This window comes from Acartia tonsa, chromosome 5, assembly GCF_053477335.1.
Source record: "Acartia tonsa isolate MP-2025a chromosome 5, ASM5347733v1, whole genome shotgun sequence".
Lineage (NCBI taxonomy): Eukaryota > Metazoa > Arthropoda > Copepoda > Calanoida > Acartiidae > Acartia > Acartia tonsa.
In genome coordinates, this window is record NC_137264.1 from 44,169,803 (window position 1) to 44,186,743 (window position 16,941).

The 16,941-nt window shown below is 44.3% G+C and overlaps 1 protein-coding gene across 2 annotated transcripts in view; it reads right to left on the reverse strand.

Annotated features, from left to right (window-relative positions):
- LOC145319612 (excitatory amino acid transporter 3-like) overlaps window positions 1-16,941 on the reverse strand; it is a 102,413-nt gene that overhangs the window by 13,281 nt on the left and 72,191 nt on the right. The gene's annotated exons all lie outside the window — the stretch shown is intronic.

Sequence of the window (16,941 nt, forward strand, 5' to 3'; positions counted from 1 at the left end):
GCTACAAATTATATATTCCTAGTTTTTTACTTAAGTGAAAAAAGATAAGAAAGTTACAATGCTTAGGGTTTCATTACAGGGATCTAAAGGGATAAGACAATAGCCGATAAATAAATATACATCCACAATAATATTGCACAAAATTACCCAATATGTAGAAAAAAATAAGTGGTTGAAACATATTAACACTGAACTTAATGAACAAACCAAATCAAAACCCAATTAAAGTCCAAAAAGTTGTAAAGGCTTTGGAGGCTAGTGTAATAACAGCCCAATATCCCCTCCCTCTCTGGATGGATTGTATAATATTTTGTATCCAGCCAAGTGGAATCTAATATATTATGTCACACGCCTGCCTCACAGTTAAATATAAATATACAACAAGGATGACAATATTAATAAGTAAGAAGCTCAAAAATGTTACAAATATAACAACGCAAATAACAGGCCATTGGACAAAGTGCGTTGACGAGAAGATTTTTTTAGATTGTTCAACCATGCTTCGTATGTTAAAAGCATGGGAAATACATCGCAGATAAATCGACGGACCAAGAAAAATATGACACTCTACAAGGGTTAATGTTCGATTGTCATACTGTTTCAGAGCTTCACTTTTATGGATGTTGTCATCCTTGTTATTTAAGATTTAATTGTCTTGTTCAATAATTCAATAATATAAATTGCATAGTTCAACTTGTATATTTCTCAATACGTCAGTCGGACATATAAACTTAGAGTAGAGTAGATGTGCTATTAACGCAATAAAACATTTTTTCGACTCTCATATTTTTTGAATGTGGATTAATTATAGAAAATATTTTCCAGTGTGGCTTCGAAAACGATAAATATCTGCTGGATTAGAACCGGTTCTTAGACATACTGAAATATCATATATAGCATCGTGATCGTATAACTGACAATTTTCACGAATATTAAAATGAAATTCATAGAATTAAACTAGTTTTGTTACCCCGATTCTTCGGCCTCTCTGGGCTGACAAAACTTGTTTTAATCTTATTATTTTTTCATTCTAATATCCGCGGAAAGCTGTCAATAATACGTTACTTTAAATAACTATTCTATAACTAATCTTTTGCTATGGTATTTTGTTTTTTTAAATCACCTCATTTTATACAATAGTAACATAAACTCATTTTTCGTATTCATTCGAATCCAGTGGATAGGAACCGGTTCTCATCCATACGAAAAAACCATGTCTAGCATCGTATTATATCCAGCTTTCTACAAATATAGAAATTTACAATTATAAGATTAAAACCAGTTTTTTTAGCCGGTGCCTCCGGCACCTCGGGGCTAAAAAACTAGTTTTAATCTTATAATTGTCACTCTATATCCGCGGAAAGCCGTTTATAATACGATACGAGAAATAACTATTATCACATAATAAAAAGATACACTATTATTATCATTAGGGTAAATCACTACTCGTTCATACAAGTGTGGTATGTTCCTTACTTTACCCCGCTATAGTAAAGCTTCTCATCTCCAGCTCTATGTTAATTTTGTTGATCCCCTTGAGCTACAGGAGGAGCCGTTGTAAATACCCCAATAAAATTTATTAGGTTGTTTTATAGTTATTGTGCCCTAAATGTGTGTATTTAATCAATATTCATCTTCTGCTCCCCTCCTCGATGCAGGGAGGGGATCAGCCCTACTTAATTATCATGCTATATCTTTGCCATGTAATCCTGATTAATATGTATCCCTAACTCCGTGTATTATTGATTGTTGTCTAATGTATTTGTTACTTGATCCAAATAAACACCAACTTGTAAATCTACCTTTAGTTAAATTGTTATGTACAGATAAGCGAAGCTTATCTATAATTGAAGTTATCACACGTCATAGCTTCCATATACATCATCACTTCCTACTAGTGTAAGTTCCCAGTCAACTCTATCACTATCCTACATTATTCTAACCTTGGTTATTTGGAAGCCCCGTGGGTTAAATCCCCCCCAGCCGTACAAGCTACTGTTGTGTGCAGTCAATATAACTGTAGTGAGGCCTTAAAGGCAAGTGTGCCCAGTGTAATAACAACAATAAAACTTTAGTGAAAACAAATTAAAGGATAAATTGTGCTTATAGTGAATTAAAGACAGATATTATGCCTATTATTAAAGAACATTATAATAGGTTCGGACTGAATTTGATGGCACCCCACCAACTGCAGAGATTGTGTGTCCAGGAGCCTGTCCCCTTGCAGACGTTTGGCCAGAACATGATGGTCCCTAGCATACCAGCCGAGCCGAGAAGAGAGGTGACATCCATCACTGCCAGATACCTGCACGACAAGCCGAGGAGAGAGGTGACACCCGTCACCACCGGAGTGATGCCAAACCTGCCCGACAAGCCAAGGAGAGAGGTGACAACAAAGAGATCAACAAGGAGATCAACGAACATCGCAAGAGATCAACAAGGAGATCAATTAACATCGCAAACAACATTGGCATGAACATCTTGATACATGCAACAAGGATCTCAAAAACTCTGGAAAACAATAAAAGGTATATGCCAGCCTTCCAAAACTGCCACAAACACTGCCCTTAAGTTTGATGGCAAAATAGTCTCAGAGAATGGGAAGATTGTCAACCTTCTCAATCGGCAATACACTCCACCAGCCTCTAAAAAACCAACCAAGCCCTTCAGACGTACCATCAGAAAAATCAAACAAAAGAGAGCTGATAAAAGTGTACAGCTTCACAGCTGCCCAGGTTAAGGAGGCCATCAAAGTCTCCAAGAGCTCCAAGGCCGTAGGTCCAGATGGGATCTCCCCAATTATGCTCAAGCACCTTGGAAGCAATGGTATGGATTTTCTCGCCAAGCTTTTCAACACCACCATCAACACAGCCATCATTCCATCCATCTGGAAAACCGGGAAAATCATACCACTTCTTAAACCTGGTAAGCCAATTGACGAAGGTAAATCCTATCGGCCGATCTCACTTCTATGTCCAATTGCCAAGATCCTTGAAAAACTCATTCTCCCAGAGGTCTCCGCAGCTGTTGACCTGCAGGATCATCAACACGGATTCAGGAAACACCACTCCACCGCCACAGCACTTCAAGAGGTACAACATCACATCGCCTCCAACCTGAACAGGAAGAAGCCCTCCCACTGTACTGTCCTGGTGGCCCTGGACCTGTCACGTGCCTTCAACACTGTTGACCACGAGCTTCTTCTGAAAGATATCCTGCATCTTGAGCTGTCTGACACCCTGATTAAATTTCTTTGCAGCTACCTACACGGCCAACAGCAATATACTGTTTTCCGCAACTGTAGAAGCAAATACAGGACTGTCAGACAAGGAGTACCACAAGGAGGAGTATTGTCACCCCTCCTCTTCAACCTCTACATGAGCAGCCTCCAAACACCACCCGGGAACATCAAGCTAGTATCCTATGCTGATGACTGCCAGGTACTCGACTCGGGACCCATAATAGAAGATATTTGCCATGAGATAAACCCCTACCTTAACCAACTAGCTGACTGGTTTAAGGAACGTAGTCTGGAAATCTCAGCTGAGAAATCCACTGCTACAGTCTTTGTAAATTTCAGCAATGAATGTGCTGAAATTCTCCCTATCACCATCAAGGGCAAGACTGGTCCCACTGTCAAGCATCCAAAGATTCTTTTGACAACATGAACAACTTTGGGAAACATGCTGCCAACACCAAGCAAAAGATGTCACAAAGAACAAATGTTCTTAAATGCTTGGCAGGCACTACATGGGGTAAATCTAAAGAGATCATTGTAAACACTTACAAGGCCATAGGTAGATCAGTTGTCAACTATGCTGCGACGGTATGGACGCCGTCTCTTAGCGATACTAATTGGAAAGAGCTCAATGTTGCACAAAATGCCTCTCTGAGAGTAGCCACTGGTTGTGTATTAATGTCGGCAATGACACATCTTAACCAGGAAACCAACATCCTACCTGTGAAAGAGCACAATGAGATGCTCACCAACCAGTTTCTACTCTCCATGCACAAACAAGATCATCCTAACCATCATCTCCTGACTGAACCTATTCAGCCCTGGAAAATTAAATCATCCATCATAGACAAACAACCAAATGTGCATAGGTATCTTAGAGACGGCGAGCCGGTTGAACGGAACTAAAAGAAGAGACTGAAGAAGATACATGACGATGCTCACGCTGACTGTAGGAATAAATACCCTGTTAATAAAGTTTTAATCACTCGACCCCCTGCAATTAATGTAAAGGAAGAAAAAGGACTGCCTAGAATGACAAGAAGCAAATTAGCTCAGCTAAGATCAGGGTACAGCCCATTCCTACAATCATATTTAGCCAGAATTGACCAGAGAATTGAACCCAAATGTACAGATTGTAACCTCGAGGACCACACCACTGTACATGTTTTTAACTGCCCAACGAAACCTACTAGGTTAACCCCCATCAATCTATGGACGAAGCCTAAAAAATGTGCGGAATTCCTTGATATATTGTATGAAGAATCTAACTCCTGATGGCTAACAACAACAACAGGTGACAACCGTCACTGCCAGGGAGCCAGCCTACGAGTGGAGAGGGGTTTTACTGTCACCGCCAGAGAACCAGCCAGCAAAAGGGAGCCCAAGGAGGACCAGCCACCTGCCATGCAAGAGGGAGAGTAACCACCAGTCCCCGTGACCGGACCAAGAACGTCCCCAAGGAAGCTACCCCTCCAGCAGGTTCCAAGGATAAGATAAATACCATTGATTATGTTGATTTTTTATATGCTAAGTTTTGTGCCCAACAGGACTTGCCTGTGCCTCCCACACTTGGTCTAGGGTTGGCGAAGCTTATCTAAAATTGAGGTTATCACATGTCTGCTGACACACCCGTAATTCCGAACTCCCGTGGCTACAGCGGGGCAAACTCCCACACAAGTATACCGATGCGTCATTAGCTTAACAACTTTTGAGACCGTTAATGAATTTAGATTGTTTAGTGTTGAGTGTTTAAACGTTTCAACCACTAATCTACAATAAGGGATATTTTTTTGTATTCTCATTGGGGATATACAATAATTTATCGGCCATTGTCTTATCCCTTAAGATCAGTAATATACAACATATTATAATTAGCCAAGGCTACCTTATACATTTGTAGACGCAGCCGAGCTGTCCTTCAATTTTAAAATATCATTCGATATTGTTTTATATTTTCTTATTCCCATGATATGAATTGCTAAACAAAAAATCTTATTCCTCAAAAGATTATTAGCAAATATTAAAGGAAAAATATTTTTAAAAATAGCTTTGGAACATATCATTAGAACCGGTTCTCAGTTATATTGAAAAATCATGTATAACATTGCATTACAAACAATTTTCCACTAATATTAAAATAAAAGTAAAAAAATTAAATTAGCAAGGGCCTTTTTAGTTTTTTCTTTTTAGTATCCGCGTAAAGCTGTCTGTAATACCATGCGATAAATAACTCTTATCTTTTCATGTTGTTCTAAAAACGTTGGTCTCAAATAAGTGCAAAAATCGCGTTTTTTTGTCTGTTTTTTAATGTGGACATACTTTTAGTATTTGTGAAAATATATATGTTTTTGTTACTCGATACACGTAATCTTAGAGTATAATCATTTTATTACATTTGCTCATCATATCACATATAGATTTATTATTATATCATATATCAGGAATCTAAAGGGATAAGACAATGGCCGATAAATTGATGTACATCCCCAATGTTTATTCATAAAATTGCCCCTTCTGGTGATTACAATTAGTAGTTGAAACGTCTGGGAACTCAACTTAATGAACATTCCAATCAAAATTCAATAAATGTTCCCAAAGTTGTTAAGCCAACGAATAAGAGAACTTATTATAAACGTCGGGGACTTGTGTTATAAGTAGCCTAATGTCCCCTTCCTTCCTGATTGTATAAAGTTATTTTATCATCTTTATATCATATGTAATGTAATATTATACGTAAAACAAGAAAGTAAATGTTATAAGTAGTTGGAAATACTTTTCGGAGGCAGGTAAAACATTTCTCTCTTAAAAAATGTGAGAAAAGTTGAACAGTTTTAATTCAGTTGGAACATTTTACCATGTAGCTCCTATACTTCACGTAGCACAGGAATGGTTCTTATATTTCCAAAAACTTGAGTTCATGATGATTCTAACGGTGTACATGACATTTTTCTACTATTAACACAAGACGCGCAGTTTGAATTTATGATCAATTACAATTTAAGTAGGAAGTAAAACTGAGCTTTATATTAGCTTTGTAAGAAACACTACAGAGCTGGATCTTTAAATCAATTTAGTGGTGAGCCAGATCGGAGTGAGCCAACTTTCCACCAATGAGAGCACATCATTTTATGAAATTCCGCGCTGTGATTGGTTGAAATTCGGCTCAACCCGATCTGGCTCACCACTACAATGATTTAAAGATCCAGCTCAGATGTAATCAAATAAAGAAAATATTTCTTTTTATATTGCGCAATATGCTACTGAAAGTTATTCCTATTAAAGTTTTAGGCTATTTTGCTATTGGGAATCCCTCCCTCCATCCCATCTTCAAATCGTTGGGGAACAACCCCCCACCCACACACGAAATATTTTTTTTTTAGGGAGTAAGGTCGAATGTTTGATGCCCCTGGAAGCAAGGGGCGCAGCTGACATTCTAAATTGACAAGTTTGGTTTTTATATAAATGTAAAACTATATTTTATTCTTTATCTTATCTTCACGCTCTAACAAGAAAGAAGTTCACGTAACTCTTTCAATAAATCAAAATATCTTTTTGTATGGTCCAAAAGAGACTGTTTTTAGGATTACATCGATTGGGTAAAACTGAACTAAACTGCAATGTACATTCTAATGGGATAGGGCAATGGTTGATAAATTAATGTACATCTCCAATGATTATACATAAAATTACTCCTTCTGTAGATTACAATTAGTGGTTGAATGTTTGGACACTCAAATGAATGAACCAACCAACAAAAATTCATTACAAGTCTTTAATTTCAATGTTGTTGTGCAATATGATTAAGAAAACGTTATTATAATACTTTCGAGACTAGTGTGATTAACAGCCCAATGTCCCCTCCCTTCCTGAATTTATCTTCATTTTAAATACTTGTTTGGAAAGAGCTGCCAAACTCCCCAGAAAAAAGTTTACAACAGGACCAGTAGGTTTAATCTCGGGATAGCAAAGCCTAATCGGTTCAGCGTTAGTAAAAAACTTTAAGACGAACAGACATCAATATACTTTGTTCGATAGATAATTTTGGATGCTTCGCATAACAATATTATGAAAACGTTAAAAGAATGTCATAAATATAATTGTGAAACTTAAAAGTTTGAAATCCTGGAAAAAGTCTTTAGCTAATAGATGTATAAGTTTAGATGCATAACCTATACAACAACCTGGTTCCAGTGGCGGAGTCTTTTTTCCTGTACTAACAAATTGGCTGATATTCAAAGACCCTATTTAAAGTAACGTACAGCTGTTAAACCCATGCCCCCTCTAATCTTTTACTTTAATTATTTTATAACTGCTCGTGTTTGATGTGACACAAACATTTCTTGGGATTATATTTTATTCTTTTAATTCTTTTCTCAAAATTGTGAGAAAAAGTCAGATATTTGGATGCATGGCTTCTCTTTAAGTCGTTCTGTCTTTACGTTAATTAGATCTCTAGGGAACCTTTAGAAAATAAATATACTTTGTTTGAAGAGGGTGTATTTGAAAAAAAAATTCTCCTTGGGTCCTTTTTTGTTAACGAGAGCCATTTCGGTCCAGCGGTTAAGGGGATATTTCGTTACACACACACATATCGACATACCGACAATTCTTTTACTGTTATATTAGGATATGTTTTTTTATTAAAAATTTCTACCAAAACTTAGGCTAAAAGCTGAAAAATCTTTTAATTCTAAAATGGGAAATTTAAAATCTAGTTGGATTTTCTTTTTAATAGAGACGATTAATCAATATGAAGACTAGATAGAACAGGAAAGTTAAATTTCAAAAAGTTTAAGTATATTCAGGGAGCTTAAGGGATAAGACAATATATCATTATTGATGTGTGTACTGTGTACCCAATAATGACAAATCACACCTACTATTAAACAAAATTAATGTTTAAAAAGTTTGAACACGGTAAGTTTGAACCAACCTATCAATATTTAATATGGAAGCCAAAATGTTTAAGGTAACAAATAAACCATTCTTCCTGTGTCAGTTTGTAGAAGGGAAATTTAAGTTACAGATTTTTAAAGATTTTTAGTAGTGAATCTTCTTTTTAACTAGGTATTGTTAGGTTATAATAGGTACAAGGTCGAATAGTTTTATGTCCCGCAGAGGTTAAACATAAAAAGTTTAAAACGATTGATCAAGCCTATAACGAGTTGTTGTTGGGTAAACATATAGATGGACAGACAAGCCTCCTCTGTTACGTTAGTACATAGGATTAACCTTATACTCCTAGAGGCCACTTAACATTTTTCTAGGGTCGAGGTACCTCCCTCCCCCAAAAATAGAGAAAAATTTGAATAGATATAATTTACTTACAAAAAATGATTTATTCTACTCTTTTTGCTGTAGATCTTTCATAAATCTGTAATCCTTTGATTTTTCCCTATTAACTTATTCTTAATTTTTTATCATAATTGGAGATTTAGAGATTATTATTTTTTTAATATTCAAAAGGAATAAAAAATCCGTTAGTTTAAAAAGAAAATCCATTCAGTCTTGTAAATATTTTTATGTAAGGAGCTTAAATTGTTTGATAATATTTTAATAATGTATCATTGTCTGGTAAGCCGAGCGTACTCGGCCCACGGGGTAACGAGTTCGGATTCAACGGGCCCTAGCCTTTAAGTATTCTACCAAACAAACAAGCAGGATTCAATCATACAGAATTATATATTTAAACTGAATAATATTTACAAGTTATGGTTACTATATATATACAACAAAAATATGACAATAGTTAGGTTTGAAGGGGGTGTGGGGCGCTAGGGCTTAGCGCCCGACGGTAAACAGGCTGTGGGGGCAGCGGTGGTAAAAGGGGAGGCAGTGCCTCCCGATTATATAAGTGCATGATGGACTCGTGATAATTGCATGTTCAAGTCCCCTCCCCACATTTAGGCAGGCTTAGTTTGACCGCCGGGTGCGGGGTTAACAGCGGTCATGAGATGGAGAGTGATATAATAGGATTAGTGCGGTGGGTTTGTTATCATAAGTCACAGCGAAGCAACTCTGTATTGGGCCTGTCCGTATGGGTGTCGTATTACCACAACCTCCCCTTCAAGGGTTGCGTGGCTCTTGAGACACCAGGCCTTGAACCTGGGGATACGACAGCCGGCTCATGCGCCGGACAGGCAGTTCCTGGGGCACAGCTCGATGGAGGACAGCTCGGGCTACACAGGCTCCTCGGGACACTCGTTGCTCGGTCTGACTGTGATTGGTGATCAGCATTGTCAGCTCCTGGTTGGCTTCTAGGCGTGGGTTGGCCACGGCCAGGCCTCGCCGCTGGAAATTCTGCCTCGTCTGCAGGATCAGTTCTGTCTCGGCTGGTAACTGGACACGGAGGCCTAGGCAGATTCTGGTGGTTCCTAAGGGTGGAATGGTGATGGCAAAGGGCGCATAGAACTCCATGGGGGCGCCTGCTTGATTCAGGTTGCTTGGCCTCCTAGCTCCTACCCGGATGGGGATGGCTGTCATCAGCAGGGGGCACATGGCTTCTTCTTCTTCTTCTGGGGCGGCTTCTTCCATCGCAGTGGCTGGCTCTTCTCCTACAGGTCCGCTGCTGGCTGGCAGGTTCTCCATGTCTGCGTCAGGGTTCCAGATGGCATCTCTGAGTGGCTCTGGTGCAGGCGGCGGCGGCGGTGGTTCGTTGGGTTGCTCCTGCAGGTTTTCCTCCACTGGGTCACGATCTTGGCCGCTAGGCTGTGGGGCGGCTGCGGCTGGCTGGTGCACTGGGAACTCTCCTGGGTTGCTAGCTGCGGGCGCCGCCGCTCCAACTGGCAGCTCGGTGGCATCCTCGTCGCCGTCCACGTCAACTTGGATGTCCTCTGGGATCTGGTGGGCAGTCACATCTCCAGTGTATTTGCGCAGTCGGCCTACATGCGCGGTAACTTCTGAGATCCTGGCTACTGGAGAGGCAGGTTTGATGACATAATGGACTTCTGTAGCTTTCCTCACTACTTTCCAGGGGCCAGTCCATCTCTTGGTAATCTTGGCTGCCTTTCCTGGCACCAGGCGAGGGGCCAGGTACCAGACCAAGTCTCCAACCTCATACTTGGCCGTGCCTTCGTAAGCTGCCGCGCTCCTCCTGATGGCTCCCTCCTCCTTCTGCTGGATGGCATCATAAACTGCATAGTAGCGCTGCAACAGAGCTTGGACGTTGGCTGGAACTGAAGCATATTCGGTCTCTGGCAGCCGTAGCACCATGTCCACCGGAAGTTTGGCCTCTCTCCCAAAGAAGGCCAGGAACGGGGTCACACCAGTGGACCGACAGGCCTTAGTGTTGTAGGCAAAGGCGATGGCAGGCAGGTGGGGCTCCCAGTTGTTATCGTCTCTGTCTAGGAACAGGCGCATGCCTGTGTTGAGCGTCCTATGAAACCTCTCCACTCGGTTGGACTGCGGATTGTAGGGTGGTGGATGTGTCAGGCCAATCTCAAGCCGGGAGGCCAGTTCCTGGAATACCTGACCGGTAAATTCCATTCCATTGTCGGAATGGATCTTCAGGGGGCATCCGAACGTGGCCAGGTGGCGGTGCAACAGGGCTTCAGCCACCGTGAGGGTGCGCTTGTTGGGGATGGCGTAGAGGCTGACAAACCGGCTAAATCCATCTTGGCAGGTGAGGATGTAGCGGTTCCCAGCTGGAGTCTCTGGCAGTGGCCCCACCAGGTCGATGAATAGGACTTGCTGTGGATACCCCTGGCGGGAGGGCACGTGGATCCCCTGCTTCAGCCTCTCCTTGGTAACTTTCTGGACACACTCAGGGCAGGTTTGTACCATCAGGCGGACGTCATGGGCTAGGTTGGGCCACCAGAAGTGCATGGCAACGCGGGCGATAGTTGCGTCCATCCCAAAGTGCCCAGCCATGGGGGTCCCATGGGCTAGAAAGAACGCATCCTGCTGGAGGGCCGAAGGCAGCAGGTATCTTGTCCTCTCTCCCGTCAGAGTCTGGTCAGTGGTGGTGAGGCAGCCATGCTCGTCAAGGCCCAGGGCTGAGAAGCGGCTGGCGTACTGCTGCTCGTCTCGTTCCTTGCCACGCAGCTCAGCCTTGGTTGGGGCCTTGCCATCAGCCACCCATTGGCGGACACGGAGCAGGAGGGGGTCCTGTGTCTGGGCTTCCAATACTCTAGCTGAATCCAGTCGGGCGGCAGGAGGCCGGCTAGCTGCGGGCTCCCCTAGCTGGGCCAGATTGTGGATATACTCAGCCTGCTCTGCTAATTCTTCGGCGCTAGCCGTTGGCATGTTGGCATCTTCCCGGCGGCTGAGGGCGTCGGCGTTGGTATTCTGGGTGCCAGGCCTGTGGCAGACGGTAAAGTCTAAGGCCGCTAGCTCCTCCTGCCAGCGGGCCACCATCCCTGTGGATGTGTTCAGTGATTTCATTTGTAGCAGGGCAGAGGAATCAGTGTTGATCTGGAAGCTGCGGTAGGACAAGATGCCGTGGAATTTTCGGATCCCATAGATAATGGCGGCCATCTCTCCCTTCCAGGACGGGTAGCGCGTCTCAGGGTCGGTTGTCTTGCGCCCCACGGCGGCAATCAGCCTCTCCTTGCCCTCTTGGCATTGACTCAGTATGGCAGAGATGGCGCGGCTGCTGAAATCTGTGGTGAGCTGGAACACTGCTGGTAAATCAAACCTGGGCGGCGCTCGGATGGGGGCCTGTCGGAACTTGTCCTTGAGTTGCAGCAGCTGGGCTTCCATCTCAGGCGTCCAGGTTAGGGCCTTGGCCGTCTTCTGCCGATTCATCTCGTAGGTGAGGTCGGCATACTCTGGGATGAACAGGCGGTAGTATCCAAAGAAGCCCAGCAACGCCAGCAAATCCTTGGGGGTGCTAGGGGCTGGCCAGTCCAAGATGCGGTCAATATAGTCCTCTTGCATGGCTATCCCCTCTCGGCTGAGGGTGTGACCCAGATAATCCACCTTGGACCGGAACAACTTGGTCTTGGCTGGCTTGAGGCGGATCCCTCCCCTGCGGTGGGCTTCCAAGACCTCTCGGAGCCTGGCCAGGTGGGCCCAGGTATCCTGGTGGAAGGTCAGGACGTCGTCAAGGTATGACTGGAGGTTGGCTGTGCCTAGTGGGTTTAGGACCCCTGCAATAAACCTGGAATAGACAGACGGTGCCGTAGCCAGGCCAAAGGGCATCCTTTTCCATTGATACAAGCCCCTGGGGGTGGTGAAGGCGGTGCATGGCCGGCTATCCTCAGACACACGGATGGTGTAGTATGCGGCCACCGCGTCTAGAGCACTGTAGACACGGTGCCCGCCAGCTCGTTCCACCAATTGCTGGATCCTAGGCAGGGGGTAGCTGTCCAGCTCCAGACACTTGTTGAGGGCCCTGTAGTCGACGGCCCAGCGGGTGCTCCCGTCCTTCTTCTTGATGGGCACCAGGGGGCTGCTCCAGGCGGAGTCCGACGGCTCTATGACTCCTTCCTGTAGCCAAGTGTCCAGTTGTTTCTCTAGTTCAGCCTCTTGCCGCGGGTTCAGATCCCTAAATCTCTGGCGGATCGGCTGGGTCCCTGGCTTGAGGCGCAGCTGCAATTCAACCACATCTGTGCAGCCGGGGGTAGAATTAGAGAAGACGTCCCTGTACTCTGACAACGTAGTCCAGACCTCCTTCTTGAGCAAGGGGTCCTTGCGTAGGAACTCATTGTCTTCCATCTCCAAGGCCTCCCACAACTCCTGCATGTCTATAGGCTCAGCAGGTTCTTGGACCGAGTGGAGACGCGGGGGAGGCGTATCAGAAACTTCCAGAATGTCAGGTTTGACCAGCTCCCCTGCCACTGGGAGGCCAGCATCCAGCAAGAGGGGCACCTCCCCCTCATTGACCACCAGTACTCTAAACACAGTGGCAGAGCCAGGCCTGTGGGCATACAGGCCCTCTGGAATAACAAGGTCCTCCCCAAACCTCTGTTCTGGGGCAGCTAGTTGAATGGCATCCTTGGTGCGATGGCCTACTAGCTCAACAGGGACTGCCATAACCCCGCGGCCAGGCAGGACCACCCGCTTGGCTGTGCGGAGCTGGGGTGGTTGACCGTCAGTTGGAGTGACAGCGCTCAGCCTATACGTGGCTGGTGAGGGGTCAGCCTTGGCTCCGGGACCCACCGGCCGCGACTTGACGGGCTCGGCGTCTGGAGAGGCTGACGTGTCGGAGCCAGGCTTGGCTCCGGGGGCGTCCGGCCACGATTTGACGGGCTCGGCGCCGGGAGAGGCCAAAATGCTGGGTCCAGCTTTGGCTCCGTGGGCGTCCGGCCGCGACTTGACGGGCACGGCGCCGGGAGAGGCTGGGGCCTGAGAGTTGAGTGTGGCTCCGGGTACATCAGACCGCGACTTGACGGGTCTGGACTCGGGCTTGGCTGGTGGACTGGCTGGAGGTCCCAGGTAGAGGGGGCCAGGGGGACACGGCTGGCCGTTGATAAAGATGTCGGAGGAGAAGATGGGTTCTGGAGGGCTGGCAATCTCAGGAAACGTTGTTGGCAGGCTCTCCCTTGGCACCTTGGGCACTGGGGGCAACCCCATGGCTAGCAGGTTAGCGCCCTTGTGTGCGTTGAGCTCAGCGTCCACCCAGTGTGTGCCTTTCTCAACCACACGCGGCTGCTCAGGCAGGGGGCCTGGCAGAGGCCCCTCATAGCTTAGCTCTCTCTCGGCTGTCTCCCGGTCAATGGGGACGCCACGGAGTGGGATAAACTCCCCACGCGCCCACAAGCAAGGTGGTTGCATGTCGAAACAGAGCCTAGTTCCGAACTCCTTGAGAAAATACCCACCCAAGTTCAGAGGGTGGGAGAGGTTTCGGACCACAGTCACGTGGTATAGATGGAGTATAAGAGTGTGTGAAACTGCCATATATAACTCTTTTAATTTTCCAATTACCTGGAGGGGCTGGCCTTCCTCATTAGCAGTCAGGATCTGGGTGTTGTCCGGAATCAACATGCGTTGCACGCCCATCGCGTGCATGAGGTGCTCAGAAATTACAGCAGACCCTGGTACACGGTTGCCAGAATCAACCATGGCATCGACCTGTACATGCTGGGCAGGGTCAGGAGTAGGAAACCTCACCCTGATATGGCAGGGGAAGTGGAGGTCCTGCCCTTGAGACAAGGGGGCCTCTCGTTCGGCTGGGGTTGGCAGAAACTTTGGTGGTGGCCGCACCGCAGCTATGGTGGTATCGCTAACCATGGTGGCTTAGACTGTAGCTTCGAATCACTAGAGCTTATTAATTATCACTTGGTCAACAATTTTATATTTATTTTTATCACTTGGTTGACTTTTTTTATACACAATGATGTGTTGTTATCACTAGGAGCTCTAGGTGTGATTCTGGAAGCACTGGCAGCAGGGAATGTCCGTCCTGCAAGGTTCAGAGGGGTGACGGCGGTAGGGAATGACCCGTCCTACAGCGCCGCTGGTTCGAATCCCGACAAATGGCGGCAGGGAATGGCCCGTCCTACAGCGCCTCGGGTTCGAATCCTGGGAGACAGCGGCAGGGAATGTCCCGTCCTGCCGTGCCTGTGGCTCAAAATCTGCTATCCGTCGCAGTGGTAGGGCTTACTTGTGTGCTGAAGCTTCGCAGCCACACATTGCCTTCTTAGGGAGACCAGCACACAGCTGTCTGTCTCGTAGGTTTGGCCTGGGTGTCCTGGGGCTTGTCCCAGCTACACTTGCCAATTTAGACTCAGTTTTGTAGCCGTCTGAGCTAAATTATCCGGTTGCCGTGGCTGCGCACCTAGCGCTACTCCTACACGACACGGACAAAGCGTCTTAACTGGCGCTTTTAGCAGGCTAAATCTGCTTGCCGTAGGCCAGAGGCCCACATATTGTGTTCAAAATGATGGAAATTCGACCTAAAAAGGCCGTCTCACGGGTCAGTTGGCTTCTCAGTTGGCGGCTGATTGTCCCCTTACTTGCCAAAGGGTCCAATCAGAGGTAGAATAGGCTAGTTCTGTAAGGCTCGATTGAAACACGCTGACACCAAGTTCTGGTAAGCCGAGCGTACTCGGCCCACGGGGTAACGAGTTCGGATTCAACGGGCCCTAGCCTTTAAGTATTCTACCAAACAAACAAGCAGGATTCAATCATACAGAATTATATATTTAAACTGAATAATATTTACAAGTTATGGTTACTATATATATACAACAAAAATATGACAATAGTTAGGTTTGAAGGGGGTGTGGGGCGCTAGGGCTTAGCGCCCGACGGTAAACAGGCTGTGGGGGCAGCGGTGGTAAAAGGGGAGGCAGTGCCTCCCGATTATATAAGTGCATGATGGACTCGTGATAATTGCATGTTCAAGTCCCCTCCCCACATTTAGGCAGGCTTAGTTTGACCGCCGGGTGCGGGGTTAACAGCGGTCATGAGATGGAGAGTGATATAATAGGATTAGTGCGGTGGGTTTGTTATCATAAGTCACAGCGAAGCAACTCTGTATTGGGCCTGTCCGTATGGGTGTCGTATTACCACAATTGTAGGCTGTAGGGATTTTGGATTTTATGCCAAGAAAAAAGGATGGGTACGTGAGCTAAACTTTGTTTTATCCAGGGAGGGAGGGGGCATTGCCATGTTTATTACACTAGTCCCCAAAGTTTTATAATAACGTTTTCTTAATCGTTAATTTTGGAGACTTAAATAAATTTTTTGTGGGTTCTTTAAGTCTAGTGTCCAACGTTTCTACCTTTAATTTAAATCTAGAGAAGGGGCAATTTTGTGTATCATCACTGTGAATGTACATCAATTTACCAATAAGAAAAACATATTGAAAGTTATTTTGCTTTGCTAGATCAAATTCTTTAGTAGTTATTTATCGCAACGTATATAGACAACTTTCCGCAGATAATAAAATAAAAAATATACTTTTTAAACCAGTCTGTTTTATTTTTATTTATGGGAAGTTGTCCAAAATAAGATACGATACATGATTTTTCAGTAAAATTGAAATTGAAAGATTAATTGTTGTACATCCCTAATTAAAAAATCAAGATCATTATTACCTTTTTTGTATATTAACCCTTAACGGCGTTTAACGCCCCCCCCCCCCCCCTCCGGTTCTTTTCTTTCTCATTTTCTGTGTGTGAAAGATAAAAAGCTTAAATTGCGTGACTTTTCAGAATTGGTATGACACATAACTGAGAGTTGGAATTTTTTTAATATCTCCATTCTAGCGGGCACAGGATGCCAGCAAACCTGGAAGGGTCATCCAGGTAAAGAGCAAAAATATTTTTTCTTTTACTTAAACAAAGCATTTTATCTTACCAAAATAATAAAATATCCTCTAATAGTACATACTCATATCAAATACAGGTGTTTAAGTCAATTTCAGGTTCCAGGTCTGCAGAAATCTTTAAAATGCTCCTGTGGCCGAAATTTTTGACATAGAGTTTTTTTTAATGTCTACATAACGTATTAAAATTTCATAAAGATCCGCCGCCGTTTTTCCTCCGACCGCCGACTGCGGCGGATTGCAGCTGCCAAGTAAAGCTGCGGCCGCTGAAATTTATATTTTGATATTTCTAAAATTGACATAAAGAAAAACATTTTCTGCAAAAAAAAATTGATATTCTAGCTCCAAAAATAAGAAAACTAAATTTTTAAGTAAAAAAGGACCTTAAAACAAAGGTTGTTAAATAAAAGGGTGAAGAAAGCGAAAATTGACTTTGACTTAATTAAGGTCGGAAATTCATTATCAAACAGGGGACTTGCACAATTTTTTT